Source organism: Cuculus canorus, chromosome 22 (genome assembly GCF_017976375.1).
Source record: "Cuculus canorus isolate bCucCan1 chromosome 22, bCucCan1.pri, whole genome shotgun sequence".
Classification (NCBI taxonomy): Eukaryota; Metazoa; Chordata; class Aves; order Cuculiformes; family Cuculidae; genus Cuculus; species Cuculus canorus.
In genome coordinates, this window is record NC_071422.1 from 6972578 (window position 1) to 6995424 (window position 22847).

The 22847-nt window shown below is 58.6% G+C and overlaps 1 protein-coding gene across 1 annotated transcript in view; it reads left to right on the forward strand.

Moving 5' to 3' along the window:
* Positions 1 to 906: 906 nt before the first annotated feature.
* COL8A2 (collagen type VIII alpha 2 chain) overlaps positions 907 to 22847 on the forward strand; it is a 38249-nt gene continuing 16308 nt past the window's right edge. Inside the window, exon 1 of the mRNA XM_054086430.1 lies at positions 907 to 1156. The gene's annotated coding sequence lies outside the window, so the exon portion shown is untranslated. The remainder of the gene's footprint in view (positions 1157 to 22847) is intronic.

Here is a 22847-nt window from a genome sequence, read left to right on the forward strand (position 1 = left end):
TGTGCTCAGGCGCTTAATACGGAAAACAAACACCCTTGTGCACCCCGTCAGCCTGAATCCAGACGGGCTTTCTCCATAGCGGTTGCCTGAGCAACCCTAATCTGCCTCCTGGGGCACACAGAGCCCTGCACCCCCGCGGCCCAGGCACCCCAGCAGCTGCCGCAGCGACGGCGCTGTCTTGGCTGTGCCTGGCACGCGGCTGCCAGCGGGATGCCACGGCTCCTCCGCCTCGGGAATGGGCAGCGCATGGTGGCGGGCAAAGGCTGGAGCTGGGGGCATCCCGCTGCCCCCGTGGTGAGGGCATTTCTGCCCCGGTGCGTAGAATCATAGAATAGTTTGGGTTGGAAGGGACCTTAAAGATCATCCAGTTGCAACCCCTGTGATAGGCAGGGACACCTCCCACTGGATCAGGGGCTCCAAGCCCCATCCAAGCTGGCCTGGAACACCTCCAGGGATGGGGCAGCCACAACTTCCCTGGATAACCTGTTCCAGGGCCTCCCCACTATCATAGGGAAGAAATTCCTCCTTATATCCAGTCTAAATCTGCCCCTCTCCAGTTTATACCCATTGCCCCTCATCCTATCCCCACAAGCCTTATTATTGACCCATCCCTGCCTTCCAGTGTTTAAAAGGGGCTCTGGGAAAGCTGGGGAGGGGCTTTTCATCAGGGATAGGATGAAGGGTAATGGTTTTCAGCTGAAAGAGAGGAGATTGAGATGAGATCTTAGGAAGAAATGTTTTCCTGGGAGGCACTGCAACAGGTTGCCCAGAGCAGTGGTGCTGCCCCACCCCTGGAGGTGTTCAAGGCCAGGTTGGATGGGGCTTGGAGGAACCTTATCCCGTGGGATGTGTCCCTGCCCACAGCAAGGGGTTGGACCTGGATGGGCTTTGGGGTCCCTTCCCACCCATCTCACTGATGCTCTGACTTTGCGCGCATCCTCGACGGCGGCACGAGCAGCTCTGCGGGGTGGAACCTCCCGGCAGAGGGGCAGCAAAAGTGGAAAACAAGAGTGGAAAACGAAGTAAACCGGAGCAGGCAGCCCAGCCCGGCTCCTCTCCGCAGCCCCCGGCCCCGCTCCGCCCCGCTCCGCCCGCTCCGCCCCGCGGGGGAGCCGCTCCCGGCCGGCCCGAGCCGCTCCTGCCGCGCTCCGACGAGGTAAGGGCTCCGCGGGACCCTCTCCTCCCTCTCGGCTTCTCATTGCTCACGTCCTTCTCCCCTGCTCCCCGTCCCCCCATTCCCCTTCCCCGATTCTCTCTCCCCGTTCCCCGCTTCTCACTCCCAGCTCCCTTCTTCCCATATATATTCCCTTCTCCCCATTTCCCAGTCCCCTCTCCCCATTTCCCAGTCCCCACTCCCCTGCTGCCCTCACTGTGCTCCCCTTTTTCCCTTTCCTGCTCCCTCTCCCCATTCCCTGCTCCCCTCAGCCCTCTCCCACTTCCAGCTTCCTGCTCCCCATTTCCCAGTCCCCACTTCCAGCTTCCCACTCCCCTCTCCCCATTCCCTGCTCCCTGCACCCCCTCCCCATTTCCCAGTCCTGCTCCCCTGCTGCCCTCTCCATGCTCCCCTTTTCCCTCTCCCCCTTCCTCTCCCTATTCCCATTTCCTGCTCCTCGCACCCCACTTCCAGCTTCCCGCTCCCCATTTCCCACTCCCTGCTCCCCTCTCCCCATTTCCCAGTCTCTGCTTCCCACTCCCCTGCTGCCCTCTCCATGCTCCCCTTTTCCCTCTCCCTGCTCCCCACTCCCTTCTCCCCTGCTTCTCACTTCACGCTCCCCCCTTCCTCACTCCCTGCTCCCCTTATCCCCGCTTCTTGCTCCCTGCTTCCCCCTCGCCTGCTCTCTTCTCCCCGTTTCCCACTCCCCCTCTCCCCCTTTCCCATGTCCCAGCTCCCCTTTCCCCACTCCCCACGCTCACCTGAGCATCCCCTGCGGGTCGCGCCGGGTTCGGACAGGAGCAAATCTCTTGGATTTCTCAGTCACGAGTCCCTGTAATTCTGATGACTTTTCCCCATGCAGAGAGGAATATTGCAAGGACGCTTCCAAACTCCTCTTTCCAGGCGAGGTCCTAGCCTGCATGCTTTCCTTTATTTCTTTTTTCCCTTTTGTCATCCCTCCTTTTTCCCCTGACCCACTTTCCCCGCGACCCATTTCCAAGGAGTTGTACTCGGAAGCTTTGAGAACCAGACAAACCGAGCTGTTTCCTAACTTTTCTTTGGGTCGTTACGAAATACGTTTGGGAGAACAAAAGTGTTTTTGGGGGAGAGCGCTGGGACCTTTGGGCTGGTCGGAAGCGCTCGATGCTCTGGCTCAAACATCGGAACCCGGCGGCTGTTGGGTTCTGGTTCCCAGCGGGATCAGGGCAGGTCCTTCCACAAACACCTTGGGAAATACGAGGTGCTTATTTTATTTGTAATTTTTAAGAGCGTTGCTGTTAATTGGCTCCTGATCTACCAGATTCCCCGGCTTTGAACATTCCCAATAAGCCAAGAAGGATCCCCCCCGCCCCGGCCGGTAGCCCCAGGCGAGGCAATAACCTACCGGAGATATTTCCTCATCTATGGGCAGCTTTGCTATAAGGAACATGTTTAATAAATCATAAGGCCGGTGAATTCCTGGGATTTTTTATTGCTTCTGTAAAAATGCAGTTGGGATCCGGCGGTGAGGGACATTGGGAAACAAAGCTGTGCCTTTCAGAGCCGGATCTTGTGAATTTAGGACATGGGGGCTGGCGGCGGCGAGTTCCTGCGGGCAGTGCCGTGCTCGGAGTTGGGGAGCTCTTGGGGCATTGCTTGGGTGTTCCTCCTCCCGTCTTTGAGGGACCAAACCGAACGCGGGTGCCTGGAGCCTTTCCTTGGCTTCCCTCGTGCTGCAACCGCGTGCCCAGAGCCGAGGCAGCGATGCCAAGGGAAACCTCATGGCAGAGGGGTTGGAATTGGATGAGCTTTAAGGTCCCTTCTAACCCAAACCATTCCATAATTCTATGAAACATCACAGCTGGAAACCCACTGAGGCCGCAACGGGCTTCAAATTGCATTTTTCCTCCTTGCCCAGTTGTCTCCGAGGGGAAAAGAAGCAGCAAACCCCAAACTGCTAAAAAATGGGAAGAATTGCCCTGTTTCCATCATTCCGGCTGAGCCGATCCCCCCAGCAGCGGGTTGCCCTGACGTGTTTGGGCAGGAGAATGGGAATAAAGTGATTTTCTGTACTTGTTCCAATCTGAAAATGGGGGAGCCGAGCTGAAAGATGAAAGGCACGCGGAGATGTCAGGAGCCTGGTTGGGATTCCGGGAAAAAACAAGTGGTGTGGTCAGGGATGTTGGTTACGGGTTGAAGTGGGTGGTGGAAGGTACCTGGCTCTGCTCCGGCTCGAACCAAAGCCCCGTCTGTCCCCGTCACCGAGCTGCCCTGCAGAACCAGCACGTTGGGGATCGGGATTTGCCGTCGTCTTCTGCCATGGCTTTGTTTTAGGCTGCAATAGCAGAGGCAGGGAGGGAGCTTTTCTTTGTACGGGGAAGCATTTAAATTCTTTACAGTGATTCATATATTCCATTCATATGAAACACAGCCCTGTGGAGTGTGAATGGGGACTGCTGGGGGAGGTTTTTTAAGGCAATAAGCCCTAGAAGTGTCAAAAGTTATTCACACCTTGGTAAAATCAAGGATATTTCTGTCCGTGGCTCTTGGCAGGGGCTCAGCACAGCTCGCCTTGTGTCGGGTTTTTGGTTTCCCTCTCAGCTACGGTGCGGGGGGAGCCTTCGCTCCCACTGAAAGCATTTCGGGGTGTTTTCTCAGCCTTTCGGAGTGTTTTCTCAGCAGTCGGAGGGGCCCAGCGTGGAGGGTGGGGGGTGGCCCCCAGTGCTCAGTCCCAAAGGGCTTTGGATCCCTATGGGTCTCGCACCCAGAAAGCCCCACAGGGCTGGAAAGCAGCTGCATCTCCGTGAACGTGAAGCTGGGGGAGATGCTGCCCCTCGCGTTTCTCCGCTTGTGGGGTGGTCGGGAAGGCTGTGATCAAATCTGTGGGCTGTCCCTGGTGGGGTAGAACCCTGCAGGGCTGCATGTCACCCCAGCGAAGGGCCAGGCGTGCGAGCATCCCTGCTGTGCAGGAGCTCCAGGAGGACTTCACACGGCCAGCGCAAGCCGGTGCCTCTCTCTTGGCTGCTCCTTAGCAGCTTTGCCCATTTCTGTGCCCGGAAACCCCTTCTCCTCGTGGCTCTTTGGGGGATGCTGCCTTGGGCAGCCAGAGCCAGAGGCTGCGGGGCCAGGCACTGACCTGCTCCGGGGCAGCTGCCAAGCTGGGGAGTGGTAGTTTTGAGTTGAAATAAGGCAGAGCGGCCGGGAGCCAAGAGGCGCGGGAGCATCGCCCCGCTGCCAGAACGCGCCCTAGGTGTGGGGCCAGCACCCGCGGGGGGCTCATGCCTCCTCCAGCCCCTCCAGGATGCTTTGAGGCACTGTAAATCCTCTCCGAAGGAACTGGGAAGACAGTTTTATGGCTGCTGTGGAGGAAGATTAGCAGGGTGTTGTTTTCAGAGCTGATCCATCACGGGATGCAGGCGCTGCGTGGTGCATCCAAGTGCTGGGCTGCTGGCAGGCGGCACAGCCTTTCCTGTGAAGGTTGAGATAAAAATGCGTGGGTTTAATGCTCTGTCTCCTTCTGGGAGCTGTGATGGGAGTGACAAAACTGCTACTGCCAGAGCCCTGGGCCCCACGCGTCTCCCCTCTGCCCGTGCAGCAGCCGGGCTCCTCGCGAGCCGGGGGAATATCGGGTTGAGGGCATTTGGGCAACGGCACCTGCAAAAGGCATTAACCCCGGTGGAGAGGGCATGTGGGGCTGGTCTCTTCCCCTCCTCACATGCTCCCTCTGTCATTCTCTCCTATTTCAGCTTGTCTGCAGCCTGGGAAGGAGCAGAGTTTCCATTCCCTTGTGCTAAAGAAAACGTCTGTGACAATAAAATCTCATAGTTCAGGAGGGGGAGGGATAAAAAGACACTGAATTGCATTCGTCTTCCCCCCAGTTTCTCCCTCCCATCCCCTTCCCTGTGGTGCAGGCTCTTGGCTCCGTTCGACACAGGCAGGGTTCCCAGCCTCCTCGCTCCTCCATGTGCTCAGTCCCCAACTAATTACAGAGGCTAATTAACTGCCTTTTCAAAGATGGAGGGGGACATTGAGATGAGATATTGGGGAGAAATGTTTTGCTGTGAGGGTGGGGAGACCCTGGGACAGGGTGCCCAGAGCAGTGGTGGCTGCCCCATCCCTGGAGGGGTTCCAGGCCAGGTTGGATGGGGCTTGGAGCCCCTGATCCAGTGGGAGGTGTCCCTGCCCATGGCAGGGGGTGGGACTGGATGGGCTTTGAGGTCCCTTTCCAAACCATTCCATGATTATTTCACACTCAGGAGTTCCCTGTGCGGGATGTTTTGGGGAGAGAGGCTGTGTGCTGCTGGAAACCTGGCTGTGTCCTGCAGCAATCCCATGGGAATGGAGCCCTTGGGGGCAGCCGGTGAAACCAGGGCTGATGTCCCGCACTGTCGGCTCCCCAAGGCTCTCCCCTCCCAGTCAGGACTCCGCCGCACGTTGCTTCCCCTGCGTGGTGACTTGGATGCCGGCACAGACATAATAATAAACCGCTTTTCCTTTTCCCCTTGTCTCTGGAGCCGTTCCTGAGTCACATCCCTGGCCGCTTGGCCTCTTCCCCAGGGCTGTCTGCATCTTCAAAGCGATGCGATCCAATCCGGCTGAGAAGGGCGCTCCTGGCTGGATGGATGGCAGCGCACCGGGAAACATCTGTGCAGGGTCAGAGAGGCACAGGGGCCCGGCAGCGGATGGGATGGGATGGGATGGGATGGGATGGGATGGGATGCTCAGCCAGGCTCACCCGTGGGTATTGCTTAGCTGCTCCCAAGGAACTGCAGGAGCTGAATCCTTCTCCAGGGCCACGTTCTGCCCTGTAGACCCGTGTCCTCGCAGGAGTGTCCCACCAGGGACCTCATGGCTCCCGCTGGCTGCTGCCTCCCTGCAGAGCTCCCGAGCTCGGGTGCTGCAGGTGGGAGACAGGGGGCTAAAAAAGGGGGATGGGAGGAAAAAGGAGCCGAAGGCGGCTCCAGGAGGGTTTCTGCAGTACCCTCAGCCTGTTAATGCAAAGTGCTTCTACAGCCGCCAGCCACAGTGTCAGCTGAGTTCACGGAGCAGAGCTGCAGATCACAGGCAGAAACTGCAGCCAAAATGTGCAGAGCAGCCGGGTCCCATCTCCACAACCTTCCCTGGGGCCGAGCCCGTCCCTCTGGCCCATCTGGAGACGTTTGTCCTCAGAGGCTCTTCCAGGCACCCCTGTCCAGGACAGGGCTTGGCAAGATGCAGCCAGGAAGACAATGATCTCGATGTCCACCTGCTGTGGATGCAGAGAGACAGAGGCGAGGGCTTTTCCCAGCTTTTCCCAGCTTGCATCAAAAAAGTGAGTCCCTGTTTCTTCTCCCAGCACAAACTCTTGTCTCCCTCAGGCAGGATGCAGCCCTAGGAATCCCCCAAACCCAGCAGAGTTCTGCCAACCTGCTGCAAACCTGAGCAGCCCGGCACTGCTGGAGCCCCGGGATCTCGCAGCGCTGCCTGTGCCTGCCCTGCAGATCTCTCTGGCCATCGCCGAGAACTCCTTTATTGTTCTCGCAGAGGGTTTTGTTTCACTGCTGCCTTCCAAGTTCCCAGGGATCTAAATTCTAAAGCAGGGTCTTGCAAAGAGCCCCGTTCAGATGGATGAGATGATATTGCTGGTATCGGATGAGATCTGTCCCTCGTCTTTATCCGCAGACAATGCAGCAGTGGGAGCAAACAAGGATACAGCCTTTCTTCCAAGGCACATTAGCCAAATAAGAGCCTTCTCTTTGTTTTGCACCGAAACCCAAGACCCTGCCAGACCACCTCGTGTAGCGGCCCCGTTCCCCGCAGCCGCGCGAGGGTTTACTCCTTTCGCTGCAAAGCCGTAGAATCGTTAATTCTTTGAGAAAAGACCTCTCAGCTCATCCAGCCCAACCCCACTGTGCCTACTAAACCATGTCCTGAAGTGCTGAAGAAACCATGTCTACGCTCTTTCTGAACCCCTCCAGGTATGGAGTCTCCACCACTGCCCTGGGCAGCCTTGTCCAATGCTTCACCACTTTTTTTTTGCTAAAGAAATATTTCCTAATACCCAACCTAAACCTTCGCTGGTGTAGCTTGAGGCCATTTCTTCTCATCCTGTCCCTTGTTGCTTGGGAGAAGAGCCCAACACCGACCTCACCACAACCTCCTCTCAGGAGCTGCAGAGAGCGATGAGGTCTCCCCTCAGCCTTTTCTTCTCCAGGCTAAACAGCCCCAGATCCCTCAGCTGCTCCCAGAACCCCTGGGCTCCAGCTCCTTCCCCAGCTCCGTTCCCCTTCTCTGGAGATGCTCCAGCCCCTCAAGATCTTTCTTGGAGTGAAGGACCCAAAACTGAACCCAAGATTCGAGGTGCAGGGGGTCCATCCTGCTTTGATTGTGCCCTATCTTTAAGGGAGAACTGAGCCCCTTCAGCCAAGAATTGGGGCTGTCCAGAGCAGCTGAGTCCCTGCAGCGCTTGCAGTGATGCTCAAAGCCTGCGACCGATTCACCTGCTTTCACATTTCATTCCAAGTCCTAAAATTCAGCCTAGGTTTGTTTGAAAGAAGTTACCGGAGCCTGAGAGAGCCTGGGACTGATTTATGGCTTCCCATCAAAATCATGTGGTTTCACCACGAAACTTGGAAGCTCTGACTGCATTTTTTTCCTTTGGAGATGTTGGCTTTGCTCCAGGCTCAACTCCAAGGGGCGAGAGTGTGAATCCAGGGTGTGCATCAGGGCTGGAGCGTTCGGATGGAATGGAAAAGATAGGGATCACTGCGAGGAGAATATTTAATGTCAGGACAACAGAGGCATCTTTCTGAGCTGCGATAAGGCAGGAGGCTTGGCGCGGAGGGGAGCTGCAGCAGCTCCTTTGCTTTCAGTGGAGCTTTGATTTCAACACTCGCGACTTATCGCCCTTGTATCCCGCTCCCTGCTCTCCAGCTCCGTGTCGGCAGCCCAGAACGACCTCTCCCACCGCTCCTGCGTGCTTGGAGAGGTGGTGAAGTCCCGGTGCCCTGTTCCCAGAGCCGCGGGGTGAACCGCTGCTGCCCACCGGGGTTAAATATGTGGGCTTTTGCCAGAGGAGCATTTTTTCAGTCTCAACTATGCATTGTCAATGACTGCAGGAAGGTATTTCTCAGCTGCTCCAGTGTCCTGTCAGCCAGCCAGCGGGGAGAAACAAGCCTACTTTTATTGCTATTTCTTCATATTTCCTGATATTGCCAGTCTGGCGCTCACGACCCACGGGCAGATCCCAAAGGTCTTGGGTTTGGATTACAACGGTGATACTTTTGTCTTTTCTTTGCCTTTCATTTCAGATCCCTCGGGCCCTGAAAGGGCTCAGGCTGATAACCAGGGGGAAGAGCAGACCCCAAACCAGATCAGCGTGGGTGATATGGGGCTGTGTCTGGGCTCCTTGGGTGCAGCTGCGGCTGCGGCGTTCCCCTTGCCACGGCGGCGCGAGGGTCGTGGAGCTCAGGGACCGCTCTGTGTCCCTGGACCTCTCAGGGTCTCGCGGGGATGCTTGGCTCACGGACAGTGCATGAAAAGATGAGAATAGTGCTTTGCGTTACATAAATAACAAGATCAGGGAGGCTGCGAGTGGCTCCAGCCATGAGGGAGCGCCGTGTCCTGCCGAGCATCCCTGGCACAGGGGCCAGTGGGGCAGTAGCGTTGCTTCAAGGCTTCGGTGGATTTGTGGTTCTAACGTGGTGGCTTCTTAAAGTAAAGATCATAGAATTGTGGGATCATGGAGTGGTTTAGGTTGGAAGGGACCTCAAAGCCCATCCAGTCCCACCCCTGCCATGGGCAGGGACACCTCCCACTGGATCAGGGGCTCCAAGCCCCATCCAACCTGGCCTGGAACCTCTCCAGGGATGGGGCAGCCACCACTGCTCTGGGCAATCTGTTCCAGGGTCTCCCCACCCTCACAGCAAAACATTTCTCCCCAGGATCTCATCTCAATCTCCCCTCTTCCAGCTGAAAACCACTCCCTCTTGTCCTATCCTTGCACTCCCTCATCCAGAGCCCCTCCCCAGCTTTCCTGGACCCCCTTTCAGTGCTGCAAAGATGAAAGGGAGAGCCAGGCAGTGTCTCATCACCTCCAAAGTGACCTTGTCTGTGCCAAACGCCCCGCTGTGAGCTGCTCAAGTCTCCGGCGCTGCTCCTCTGGTTGGGGTGTGTTTGATGCTGCTCAGCACGTCCGCCAACGCTCCTTTCCACCGTGCATCCTTCCATAGCTGTTTCCTAATGACCACGTGCGATGTTATTGCCAAACATAAGCTACAAGCTACGACGAGACCCCAGAGCTCCTCCGAGCAGTTACCAGCAGAGCTATACAACAAATTTGTAGTTATTTTATGCCAAGCCTGGTATTTTCCTCCCCTCAGGGGAAGGCCAATACAGCGAACAAGAGCGAGCCCGTGCCAGACCGTGCCCAGGCAGCACTTTTATGAAGTCTTGGGTTTGTAAGAATTAATTTCATTTAAAACATTCTTTTCGTTTTTCATAAAGCACAGCAAATCCGCGGTACTTAGGGCAGGAATGCAGCGAGAGCGCTGCCGGGCAGGCAGCGAATTACCCGCGGCAGATGAGCCGTGACGATGGGGTCGCCCGTGGTCCAGAGCTCTGTTGGCCTCAGCTTCCTCCGGGTATCCGGCTGGGAAAAAGGGAGATGCTGGAGCAACTGTCTTGAACACAGAAGGATTTGGGGCTCCATCAGCTGTCTCCTCGCTTCCTGCTCTCCCATGGGATGTGGGAGTTCAGATGTGGTTGTCCCTGAAGGTCAGGCAAACACCGGCGTGCTGCAGGGCTGTGGTGTCCTGAACGGGTGGAACGGGGCATCACAAACCATCTGAGTCCCCTACCTGGTGGCAGCTGGTCCAGGGATGAAGCTGGCCTGAAACCCAAGCGGTCTTTGCTCAAGGTGACAAGTTCCTAAGCATTCGTGTGAGTTTTGGGGCTGGGGGGTACCTGGCCGGTGCCAGGGGCCAGAGCGGAGCTCCTGGGCGAGGGCTGGCAGCCGGCGTTCCTGCCCTGCACGTGAAGATGTGAAGACCAGGGCTGTGGGAGAAACAAACCTGTGTCCGCCTTGTTGCGGGGTTGCTGGTGGCACCTTCCCAATGGCAAAGCCCTCTGGGGACGCTGCCTTGGGGACTCCTGGCGTGGCATGAGGTTTTCTCTCTGGGGTCCGATCTCAATTGGAACAACAGCCCAGATTTTCCGTTTTGAAGATATCCACGCTGGGAAGGGGATAACTCTCCTCCCTTCGGCCGTTTCCGTGCCTCCCGGGACAGGACCCAGGTGGGCACCTTCTGTAACGTCCTCGTAGGATGCAGATAAGCGCTCGTGACCTCGGATGTGCTTCCCTGGCAACCCTGGGGATTCGGCTGCAAGTACAGGTGTGGGATGGTCCCACAACCAGACTGGGATTGCTCCCCGCGGAGCTCCCCGGTGCTTCCAGAGAGGCTCAGTTGCTATAAATCTCTGCCTCCCACCTGGCTGCTGGGCTCCGAGCCTGCCGGAGAGCTGAGAGCGATGAATATGAGGAGGATTAGAGGGTTTAGCAGGTGACAAACCTCATCTTTCATCCCATTGCGGGGAAGTCCGTGGGTTGCTCATCCCTACTCCCGCACAAACCCTGCTGGAGCCAGAGCTGCCCTTTCCTTCTCCGGATTTTTAGCCGGAGGGAGCAGGACACGGGGGTTGGAGCAGCACAGGGTGGGCTGGCAGAGCTCTGCCGTGCGCCCGGTGCCCTCGGGCACCCTCCACCTTTGAGCGTTCCATTTTTCCTGGCCGGATGAAGCCCCTGAGGAGGGATGTCAGCAGCTCTCCGGCACTGCGTGGCGCGGCACGGCAGTTGGGGATGGCGAGGATGCTCTGGGCACGCAGGGAGCCAGGCGAGCGCGTCTGCCAGCTGCGGCGTCGGGTTGAGCCGTGTCGCTCTGCGGTTTGCTGGGGAGAGCGTGAGAGCGCAGGGCTGGGCACGCTGTTTATTTTTGGTTAAATTGAGTTTTCTCCAGGAGATTGGGGGGCGCAGGGGGCCTCCAGACAAGGGGCTTTTGTAAGCCGGGCTGCAAGCCGATCCCCTTTTGTGGTTTTGCTTTTTTGGATGATACAATTTGTTATTCCAAGAACTACCCGGCAAATGGACCCCATTAGCCAAGTCCCCAAAGAGGTCGGAGCTGGCGCTCGCGGCGCCTTTGTCTGCGCCCACTTTGGCCCCGATGGGAGATGCTGAGGCCGCGTTACCGCAGCGCCTTTGCCCCTGGACGGTGCCTGGAGGAGATGGGGGGTGGGGAGGTTGGGACCCGCCATCCCTCCTCGCAGGCTGCGACTGTGCTGACAGCGCATCTTACGGGATTAGCCTGGGCTGGGAACGCCAGTGGGACGGGCAGAAAGCACTGGGTTTGTTGAATTCCCGGCACACTCGTGTCCCCGGTCGCCTGCTGACAATAACCCGATTGTTGCTGCGCTGCCAGGGGCTGGAGCCGATGCCGGGGGGCACTGCCGGGGGGCACCACCTTTGCCCCCTTGGATAAGGCTGGACCCTCACCTCCGCCCACCCGAGCTCGGCAGCTCAGCGGAAGCTGTGGGAGTTCGCATCACTCTCTGCCCTTGGGCACGAGGGCTCTGGCCACGTTATTAAGCTTCTTTCCCCCGCAGCATCCCTGGGGAGAGCGCTGACTGCGAGCAGGGACCGATGGGGAGCAGAGTGGGAAGTGGGGGGCGTCAGGGGTCCCACAGCAGCTTCAGTTCTGCAGTTCCTCATCGTAGCTCTGCAGCCCTTGCGTGGGGCACAGGCACTTCTGTGCCAGGTCGCAGAGGATGCTGCTGGCTCTGTTTGTCTTGGCTCCGGTGGGCTTTTTCCTGCATTCGAGCCGCCTGGAACTGGGCTGGAGCCAATGGGTTTATAAATAAAAGTGTCGGACACCTCTCTGGGTGGTGCTTAAAGCTCCCGAAATAGCCCTGCTGCCCCACCGAGGCGCACGTGGATGCTCGCAGAGGCGGCCACGGGGCTGGGTGTGCACCCCAACTGCCATGCACAGCACCCCCTGGGTCCTGTAGGTACCCAGCACCGGGATGGGCTGCCCTGGCCGGCTGGATTGTGTCCCTGCTCCCACCAGCCTCCTGATGGGATCTGCTGTTGTCCCCAAGCGAGGAAGGATGCCCAAGGAGGGGTCGATGGGTGCCAGCTGTGCCCAGGGCTGGGTTTGCCCGCACAAACCTCGCTGGCAGCATGGGGGAGATGGTGCCGTGGAAAAAGGGGGTTCAGCATCGGTGTGTGCTGGGCACTGCGTGGAGGGGCCATCAGCTGCGGCCAAACGGCCCCTTGGCAGCTCCAGGTGATGGAGAAGAGCTGGGAGGAGGATGCTGCCTTCCCGGTTTCCCCTCTCATGCCCACGCAGCCGGGCTACACGCCTTGATTTTGCCGCAGTGTTGGCCTGGAACGGGCAGGGATGGTCAGAGGCCGTGGGATGTTGCCCTTGGTGGAGGAGGCTTGGCTTGGTGTGGCCGCAATCTGGACCTGGCGGAGCCGTGGGAGGGGGCAGCGAGAGCATCCTGACAAAAGGAGCCCGGCAGCGGGCAGGGAATGGCACCGGGAGCCAAACCGCGGGGCAGGACCCCATCCGGGGCTCATGCTTGTGGTGCGCCGGGGGACGGCCGCGGCAGTGGCCTCGCAGGTCCTCCCTTGGTGGACCCAAGGGTCAGTGTGGATGGAGGCTTCCCAATGCCCAGCCATGGCCAGAGCCGCCCTCCCACCTCCCCGCTCCGAATTCCACCCAGGGTCTGGCATATCAACGTGCTGCGCCTTTGGAAAACAGCATTTTCATGTTCTCGCTGTAAATGAGGTGGAAAATGTCTGTGGGCTCGTACAAGAAGGCTCCTGGGAGCCCAGCCATGCCGTAGGCGTGCCGGGGGCTCGCTGAGCCCTGGCCAGGCGGTTGGGGATGGGGTGGGATCCTCCACAGCCCCGCGTCTCTCTGGGATTTCCCTGCGATCGCAGGCTGGCTTTGCTCGCTCGGGTTATTGCCACTGCAGCTGTGGGTCCCACCAACCTCTCGGTGTGGAGATTTGGGATCCTGACCTTCCCGAGGCGAGCGTGGCAAGGGCTGCCGTCCCCAGCCTGGCCAGTGCCTCCAAGAGCCTTTTCCTGCTCATTCCCGCAGCTCTCGGGTTGAAGACTGAAGGATTTCTTGAGTCTCTTTTTGGTTTGTATTTTATTTATTTTATTTTTTTTTTAATGATTGTCCTCTAGAAAAATGCAGTGAATGGATGGGTTTAATTTTTTCCCCATGTTTCATTGCCACATGCGAAGGCTCGTAAATGCCAGGCGAGCGCGGCGGCCGCAGCAGATGCCCAGCGCTCACCCAAGCCGGGGCTGCCACACACTCGCTGTTTCCTAGAAGGCAGCAACGGGTCGGGGGCTGCTCCCCTGGGCTGGATCTGCTCCCCTGGGCTGGATCTGCTCCCCTGGTTGGGGTCTGCTCTCCGAGTGTGGATCTTCTCATGGGTGGAAATATTCTGTATATTCTGCACTGCTTTCCACTGGTGCTGGAATTCCAGGTCTCCCATCTTCCTTGGCAAAGGGTCAGTGGTAACAGAGACTCCCAGGCGAACGCTCTGCGCCCTGCGAATGCCCTGGTGCTCCCAAACCCTGGAGCCCACGAAGGTCTCCAGCTCCTCCGTGCTCCTCCTGGCCAGCTCGTTCCCAGTGTTGTCTTGATTGCTCCTACCATTCCTTCCCCGGACACAGAAGTGATTTTTCTTCTTTTTTGCTAGGATGGTCTGTGGCACATGAAATCCATCCCATTTTCCAAGGGAAAGCCGTGGCGTGGTGTGGGTCTGGCTGCTCTGCTGGGTGGTGCTGTGGTACCGCACCAGGTGAAGCAGAAGCCACAGGAGATAAGGATGGACTGTGGGCACAGGGTCCAGCTCGGCGCAGAGGGGACCCGGAACCCTTTAAAGCAGATTAAATCTGATCTAGCGATCCAGTGAGGTGTCCCTGCCCATGGCAGGGGTTGGAACTGGATGATCTTTAAGGTCCCTTCCAACCCAAACTATCCTATGATGAAATGAGATGTTTGATTGTGCTGGAAATCAAGAGCAATAGGATTGTGGCTTCAGGTAATGGCTCGTTGGTGTCACTTGGGGTTGAAAGCTCTTTATTGATGACAAAGAGGGATGGAGCAGGTGGGAAACACTCCCTGTGTCCCCTGGGATGTGGCCGAGACCCAGGAACCCCGGGCAGGAGGGGAGCGGAGCTGCCCCGTGGGACTCGCTGCTGTCTCGGCCACGGGGTTCGCAGGGAACGCGGGGCTTGGCGCAATCCTCAGGCAAGCGGTGCCGCTGGAATTCCCTGTGAGGCTTTCGGCTGCGAGACAAAGGCAATGTGGAAACTAGAACAAAAAATATCTAAAAATTTCAAATTGAAAAATCAAAGCAGCTGATTCAGCGATGGCGAAACATCTTGTGACAGCGTCGGGCAAAGATTTTTCCATACCAAATTCTGGGAAAAAGTAATAATCCGCTTGGTTTTACCCAACCCGCGTCTGCCCCAATGGAAAGGCACGTGCTGGGGGGCTGCCCGCAGCCGGAGCGGCGCTGGGATGGGGACACGGAGCCCCGGGAGCGCATCCGTGACGAGGCTTTGCCCCGCTGAAATGGTCATTACGGAGCGTGGAGGAAAAGCTGTAATCCAAGCCGGCAGCGCGGGGCCAGGGCGGCGGGAGCGTGGTTTCTGGTAGCGTCTTGTCAGAGTTTCCACTGAGCACCTCGGGCTGTCTGGGATCTCGCCTCAGCTCGCATAAATTAAATTAAATTAAAGAACATAAACTAAAAGAACTGCCTGAAATGCAAGCGTGCGCTCCGGCCCCTCGCGGGGTGTGAATATGTGCGAGCAGTTCCGCCGCTGCTGCCGGGTCGGAAAAGCTCCTTTGTGGAGCGCGACCCGGGGAACAGCAGGGGGAGGAGGTGGGGATGGGGATGAGGAAGAGGTGGGGGTGAGGATGAGGATGGAGACGGGGATGGCGATGGGGACAGGGATGAGGAGAGGGACAGGGATAGGGATGAGGATGGGGATGGGGATGGGGACAGGGATGAGGAGAGGGACAGGGATAGGGATGAGGATGGTGATGGGGATGGGGACAGGGATGAGGAGAGGGACAGGGATAGGGATGAGGATGGTGATGGGGATGGGGATGGAGACAGGGATGAGGATGGAGATGGATGGGGACGGCGATGGGGATGAGGAAAGAGATGGGGATGGGAATGGGGATGGGGATGGAGACAGGGATGAGGATGGAGACGGATGGGAAGAGATAGGGATGGGGACAGGGATGGGGACAGGGATGAGGACAGGGATGGGGATGGAGACCAGGATAGGGAGAGAGATGGGAAGGAGATGGGGACAGGGATGAGGACAAGGATGGGGATGGGGACAGGGATGGAGACAGATATGGGATGAGGATGGGGATGGTGACGGGGTTGAGGTTAAGGATGTGGACAGGGATGCGGGTGGAGACAGGGATGGGGTTAAGGATGAGGACAGGGATGAGGATGAGAACAGAGATAGGGTTGGGGACGGTGATGGAGATGAGGAGGGGTGAGGTTGAGGACAGGGATGGGGTGCTTAAGGCAGTGAGATAGAGGGGGTTCAGGCACAAAAGTCCTGCTGGGAGCCCCTGCTGCCCAGAGAGAAGCTGCCACTCATTTTCTTTAATAGGATAATTGAGGCTGACAGCCTCCAGCCAAGGCTGGGCTTTGCGGTCCCCTCGTGGGGATGGTGAGGGCAGGGCAGGGGCGCGGGTCCCCACCCGCTGAGGGGTGCAGCCGCCGCTCCTCCTCCCCGCTGCCCCACGGCTCACTCAGCCCTGCTGCTGCCCAGCATGTCCCGGTCCCTGTGGGATGCTCTGCCCTGGGCACTGCACCAGGGAGAGCCGGGATGGACCAGGGATGCAGGATGGCATGAGGTGTGTGACCCCCCTGGGGGGGGATTTGCTGAGGGTCGCTGTGCCTCCGGTGCTGGTGGGACGCTTTGGGGTCTGAGACCCTCATGCTGTGCCCAGTGAGCAGCATCGTGCCCCGGCGGTGCGGGCAGGGAGCAGGCGATGCCAGACCATGTGCCACCAAGGCTTGGGCAGCTTGGTGAGCGGGCAGAGCTGCGGCATCGCCTGGGCAGGTAACCCCATCCCCCGTGAGACCGCTCACTCGCCAGGGTGGGACGCAGCCGAGCCTCCCACTCCTGAAGTGTGTTTTAATGTAAACTTAGCTCTAAGGCAGCTTTTTCTCATTTTTAAACTATTTCATATCAATCCTTGGCCTGACGTTTGTTTTCTTTGAGTGCGGTGGGGAGCGTGGTCGGCATTGCTGAGGATATCTCCTCAGGAATCTTGGCAGAGGCGGCTCCCTATCTTTGAAGAAACGGCAAATGCAAAACAGAAGGCAGATATTAGAGGAGCACAAACAATATTTTCCCCCTGCTAACCCCAGAAGCGTCGCGGCGGCCGGCTCGGGGACGTGGCGGTGAAGGGACACTGTGCCTGGACTCCACCGGCGGCACAGCCCCTGCCCGCATTGACCCCCAGGACAGGCAGAACGTGGACCCCCGACACCTCTGTGGGGCACATCCCCATCTCCTGTGGCCGCGCCGTTGTGCAGATGCACGTGGCCAACCGGGTCCTCAAGGGCTGTAACCAACCCATCTTCACCGGGAGCGGTGGCAGCCGAGGAGCGGTCGCATCGGGAAGTTTTGCGTGGATGAGGGGAGGTTGGTGCAGCCAGCGGTGTCCGCACCGGGCTCTCACCCTCTTGGGGACCATGAGCCAGGCTCTGGGCCACCCTTGGAATGGTGAGACCCCAAGGAAATGCTGCTCCGAGGGTGACGCTGGTGCGACCACAGAGGGGTTTTGCGTGGCGAGAGTGTGTGGGAGCGCAGGGCTGGACAGGCAGCAGCGCAGAAACCAGCCGGGATCACCTGGGAGTGTTCCTAAAAAGCTGGAAGAGGAGAGGAAATAAAGATCAAAGGACCCAGCAAAACCAGGGAGACAGGATTTCAAGCCTTGACGTTAAAATAAAATGACTGTTAGGATAAATACTGAAGTTTCCTATCCCGGGCAGGCAGGCTCGCTGGTGGGGATGGCGGCGGGGGTTGTGTTCCTTAGCGTTTCACAGATGAGAAGAGGTTTTTGCAGCAGCTCATGAGTTTGCTGTGTACCTGGGCGGCTGGGAGCGTGGGGGAGAGCGGCACTGGTGAGGAGCAGCGGTGGAAACAACGGCACGGGGGATGCTGTGGTGATAACGCCGTGCCGCGGTGCGAGCTGCCAGCCAGTAGCTCCGGCTCTCTCCATGTGCCCATCCAAAAGCTGCTGTCTCCATGTGCTCCTGCTGTTCCAGAGCTTGTTTCCACCGGGGCGTGAGGCTGCAATGAACGGAGCAAGTCCTTCCTGTGTTGTGCTGCCATGGAGGCTCCTTCTCGCAGCCGGAGCTCCATGGGGATACCTGCAGGTGGCAAGAGGAGAGAGCTGGGTGTTGGGGACGATGAACGGAGGGACTGGGATGACAGTGTTGGGCTCTGGGAGAGGAGAAGCTCCTGGACACGGGCACATGGATGTCTCCTGCTTAAAACTGAATCCCCTGAATGTCTGTGGGTTCAGACCTGCCCTCCCTCCTGTTGGCTCTCGGCAGCTCAGGCATTTCAAGCCCCCTCTATCCCCAGTTTCGCCCTAGAAATGGATCACTAGGTGCCAAAGCAGTGGCTAAAAATGCTGCTGTGCTTGCTTTAAGGGCAAGTTGCCCAGCTTTGGGCAAGGGATGAGTTGCCCAGCTTTGGGCAAGGTCCTCCCAAGCGAGCTGTGGAGGCGCTACAGGGTTCTTGGCCTCACCAGCGAGTCCCACGGCAGCAGCTCCCCCAGCGCTGTTACGGGCTCCCGCTCTCCTCAATCGCCCACGTACCCCTTCGCAGGGATTCTCTTCCTCCGTGCGCAGCTCTGGAGCAGCTCTAGAGTCGCTGCAAACACTCGGGCACAGAACCTGCGTCTCTGGCGCACTGAGCTGCTCGGTGCCCCACCAGCACCCCGGAATCATTTGGCTGGAAGAGATTTTTGAGATCATCTCGGCGTGGACAGCGTGGATGGGGACCCGAGAAGTCCCCAGGGCATCCTCGCCCCACGCGTCCCAGGTTGTGGCACAGGCAGCAGCCCCGAGTGACCCGGACCACAGCTCGTTAGAATTAAGCCGATGACCCCAGCATGAGGCTGGAAGTTTAAATGTCTGCGGTTGATGGCCATTTGCCCACAAATTCCCCGCGATGGGAATCGCTCTTTGCAGGTCCCTCCAGGCTTAGCGGATTTCTTTCCAAAATACCCATTCCGTTAGAAAACGCTGTTTCTGCGCGAAGGCTGCGAAGGCAAAGCAGCCTCTGACCCACAGACCCCGGAGTAAACACCATCCGCTTCCCACCAGAGCTTATTTGGCCCCAGGACAGGGCTGCTGTGCCTGCCCCATGCGAGGAGCGATGATGCCCTGGGGCTCGCAGCCCTTGTCCCTCCTGGGGATGTCCAGGCAGATGCTCCACATCCCACACCAGGGATGAGCTCCGGTCACAGTGTGGGCTGGGGTTTACGTGTCAATTTGGACCCTGAGCATCCTGGCGCCCACGTTGCACCCACACAGAGACCCCAAAAGAGGAGCTCCAGACCCTGCCCAGCGGCTGCTGAGGTGGAAAAGAGGATAGAACCCTCCAACGCCACCGTCTACCCCAGCTCTGGCTCTCCCTTGTCCCTCTACTCCATCTTTTGCCCATCAAGGACAGCATTGCTGCAGCCCCCCAGGAGGGCCACCATCCTGCAGGAGGAGGAGGAGGAGGAGGAGAGGGGAAGAAGAGGGGAAGAAAAAAAATGAATCCCCACAAAAATGTCTTCATAACAGGAAACGTCTCATAAAATACCTGTGGTTTGGCGTGTGCGATCCGACTGGTCAAACTATGCACCTGGCAGTCAACCCTGCTATTAATGCTGCGCGCAGTCTGGTATTTCGGTGGAGCTGAGGCTGGCGGGGGGAGAAGGATGGGACCGGCGAGCTCAGGGCGCAGAAACCCTTGGTCGGGGCTGAACATGTCCCTTGGGTCTCGCTCACCTCCATGGGCGTGTTTTGTCGAGGGGAGCTCAGCGCCTCCGGGATGCGGTGATCCGGGCTGAGCATCACGCCCCGGGCACAAACTCGGTGTTTCTGTAGGTTCAGGACAGGATTTTCCACCTGGATCCAAGCCAGTGCAGACCCAGAGGTCTCTATCCAGGTCTCCAAACGCCGTGGTGCCCACCGTTCCCCAGAAAGAGCTTTGTGCCCCCATGCGCACCCTCGACGCGTCGGCAGGGATCAGCCCAGGGCTCTCCTGCGCTCAGCGGAGGAGTTTTGACAGCTGGAGGTGAGGGATTAAGCCCCGAGCTGTGACCTGCGGAGGGCTCGCGCCGTGCTGCGCTCCTGGCACTCTCACGAAGAGGGTCGTTAATCCGCCTTAGCGGATCCGTGACCCGGTGGCTGCGGGATCAGCACCGACACTGCTGCCGCGGACGCCGGGCTCCTTGGCTTGGGGAGATGCGCTCCGTGGGCAGCTGAGTGCACCGTGAGCGGCGTGAACCACGAGCCGTGTGCACCACACAGGTGCCCAAGTGTTGGCCTGACACCGGTGCAGGGCATGAGGCGGTGACGTGCGCTCGCAGCCCAGAAACCAACCGGGTCCTGCGCTGCATCCAAAGCAGCGTGGGCAGCAGGGAGGGAGGGGATTCTGCCCCTCTGTTCCTCTCTGGGGAGACCTCATCTGGAGGATGGTGTCCAGTTCTGGAATCCTCAACCTAGGAAGGAGATGGAGCTGTTGGAATGGGTCCAGAGGAGGCTACAAAGATGATCGGAGGGCTGGAGGACAGGCTGAGAGAGTTGGGGTTGTTCAGCCTGGAGAAGAGAAGGCTGTGAGGAGACCTTATAGTGACCTTCCAGTACCTGAAGGGGCTCCAGGAAAGCTGGAGAGGGGCTGTTCACAAAGGCTTGTGGGGATAGGACGAGGGGGAACGGATATAAACTGGAGAGGGGCAGATTTAGACTGGACAAAAGGAGGAATTTCTCCACCATGAGGGTGGTGAGGCCCTGGCCCAGGTTGCCCAGAGCAGTGGTGGCTGCCCCATCCCTGGAGGTGTTCCAGGCCAGGTTGGATGGGGCTTGGAGCCCCTGATCCAGTGGGAGGTGTCCCTGCCCATGGCAGAGGGGTGGAACTGGATGATCTTTTAGGTCCCTTCCAACCCAAACTACTCTATGACTCTCCGCTCTCTCGGCCCATGCCATGGGGCAGGGTGCGGTTCGCACACGCGCCTCTCTCTCTGCACATCACAGGCGGCTCTGGCGTGTTGGGAGGCGAGTCGAGACAAGGAAATATCCCCAGGTCGCTTTTGCAGCAAACTCTTTAGCAGCTGTCTGCAAAACCGCTGTTTTATGACCGGCATCCCACCGCCTCGCATCATACAGCCCCCCCCGGGCTGTCCCCCCTCCCGCACCCAGCACAGCCGCTCCGAGCTGCTGGCTGGCCTGTGGCTACCAAGAGCGGTTTGGCTCGTGGCCTTTCTTTCAGCCCGCCGCCACGCGACCACCTCTGCAGCAGATGCTAACGCAGCAGGAGCCAATTAGCACAGAGCCCCCGGCCTCCGAGTTAATTTGGCTGCAGCCCCTGCCCGGGCTGGAGGAGCGCGGCCGCGGCAGGCTGGGCTGGGGGCACCGCTGGGATGAGCCGTGGGGCGAGGCGACGGGTCGGGCTGGGCTGTGCCGGGCTGGACCGTGCCATGCCATGCATGCTGTGCCATGCTGCACCATGCCGTGCCATGCTGTGCCATAGCGTGTCATGTTGCATCGTGCCGTATTGTGCCATTCTGCACCATGGCGTGCCATGCTGTGCCACACTATGCCATTCTGCACCGTGCCATGCCATGCCACACCATGCCGTACTGTGCCAGACTGCACCATGCCACACTGTGCCATGTTGCACCATGCCACGACATGCCATGTCATGCCATAGTGTGCCATTCTGCACCATGCCATGCCATGCCATGCGGCGCCATACTGTTCCATTCTGCACCATGTCATGCCATACTGTGCCATTCTGCACCATGCCATGCCGTGCCATGCCATGCTGTGCCATTCTGCACCATGTCATGCGATACTGTGCCATTCTGCATCATGCCATGCTGTGCCATGCCACACTGTGCCATTCTGCACCATGTCATGCCATGCCATGCCGTATTGTGCCATACTGCACCATGCCATGCCGTGCCGTGCCATGCTGTGCCATTCTGCACCATGCCATGCCATACTGTGCCATTCTGCACCATGTCATGCCATGCCATGCCATGCTGTGCCATTCTGCACCATGCTATGCCGTACTGTGCCATTCTGCACCATGCCATGCCATGCCATGCCATGCTGTGCCATTCTGCACCAAGCTATGCCGTACTGTGCCATTCTGCGCCGTGCCGTGCCGTGCTGTGCCCAGCCCACCCCGCGCACGGGCCAGGCGCTGCAGGGGTGGCAGGAGGCCGCCTGCAGATGGGGTGGGGTGTTTTTCTTTCGTCAAGGCAAATGTTTTCTTGTTCCCTGTGCTGAGGGGCGGGCGAGGCTCCGGGGCCGTGCGGCGCGTACAGCAGCTTTTGGATGGGATCAGGTGTCATGCATTTAAGGACCAGCTGGTGCCAAGACTCTCCCGTCGCGCTCCGGTGCTGCTTGGCCGAGCTGCTGCCTGATGCCTTTGGCTTCCACAGCCCGACCTACGGAAACAGCGTGCTCGCTCTCCGTTTCAATAGCTCACTTTTTGGGTTTTTTGACTGGTTTTATTATTATTTTTAAAGCATATGTAGCACAAACTGAATCCCCCACCTCCTGCTGGAGCCCATCCAGCTCCGTGTTGCGCTTGGAAACCCTCCCTACTTTATGTTCTATTGTAAATGACCGGAGGATGGAGTGGCTCGATGGGACACGGCGGTGTCCAAGCCCACACGGCTCCAGCCCACCCACACGTGCCGACTGCTTTCTTGGTGCTTTGCAGTGTCCACCTGAGCCGGGCGAGCGTGCGAGGTTCTCACCAGCAGCCAAGGTTTGCAGAGGTGGTGCCTACACCCCGTGCTCCCAGTTTGCACCATGGGAACAGAGATAGGGATGGTTGGGCTCAATGATCCAGTGGGTCCTTTCCAACCTAGTGATTCTATGGGCACAGCGATGGGGATGAGGATGAGGCCACACCGGTGAGGCTGGTGTGCAGTTGCAGCTCATCAAGGGTGGGGAGGCCCTGGGACAGGTTGCCCAGAGCCATTGTGGCTGCTCCATCCCTGGAGGGGTTCCAGGCCAGGTTGGATGGGGCTTGGAGCCCCTGATCCAGTGGGAGGTGTCCCTGCCCATGGCAGGGGATGAAACTGGATGACCTTCATGGTCACTTCCAACCCAAACCATTCTATGATTCTGATTCTATGGCCAAAGGCCCCATCCTGGCTCATCTCCATGCCCGAGTGAACCTCCGTGGGGGCTGGTTTGACGCGGGGATGGAGCTGGTGCGAGCGGCACCCCGTGCTGATCCGGCTTTTACTGCCAGGTTTAAACAAGTTCTCCATTTTACTGACCTTCAACCGCAATCGCAGATCCCCTGTGGATCCCATATATTGACTTAAAAAATAATTAGCCTTGAAGGGAGCGGGCGCGGGGTCTGCCTGCCAGG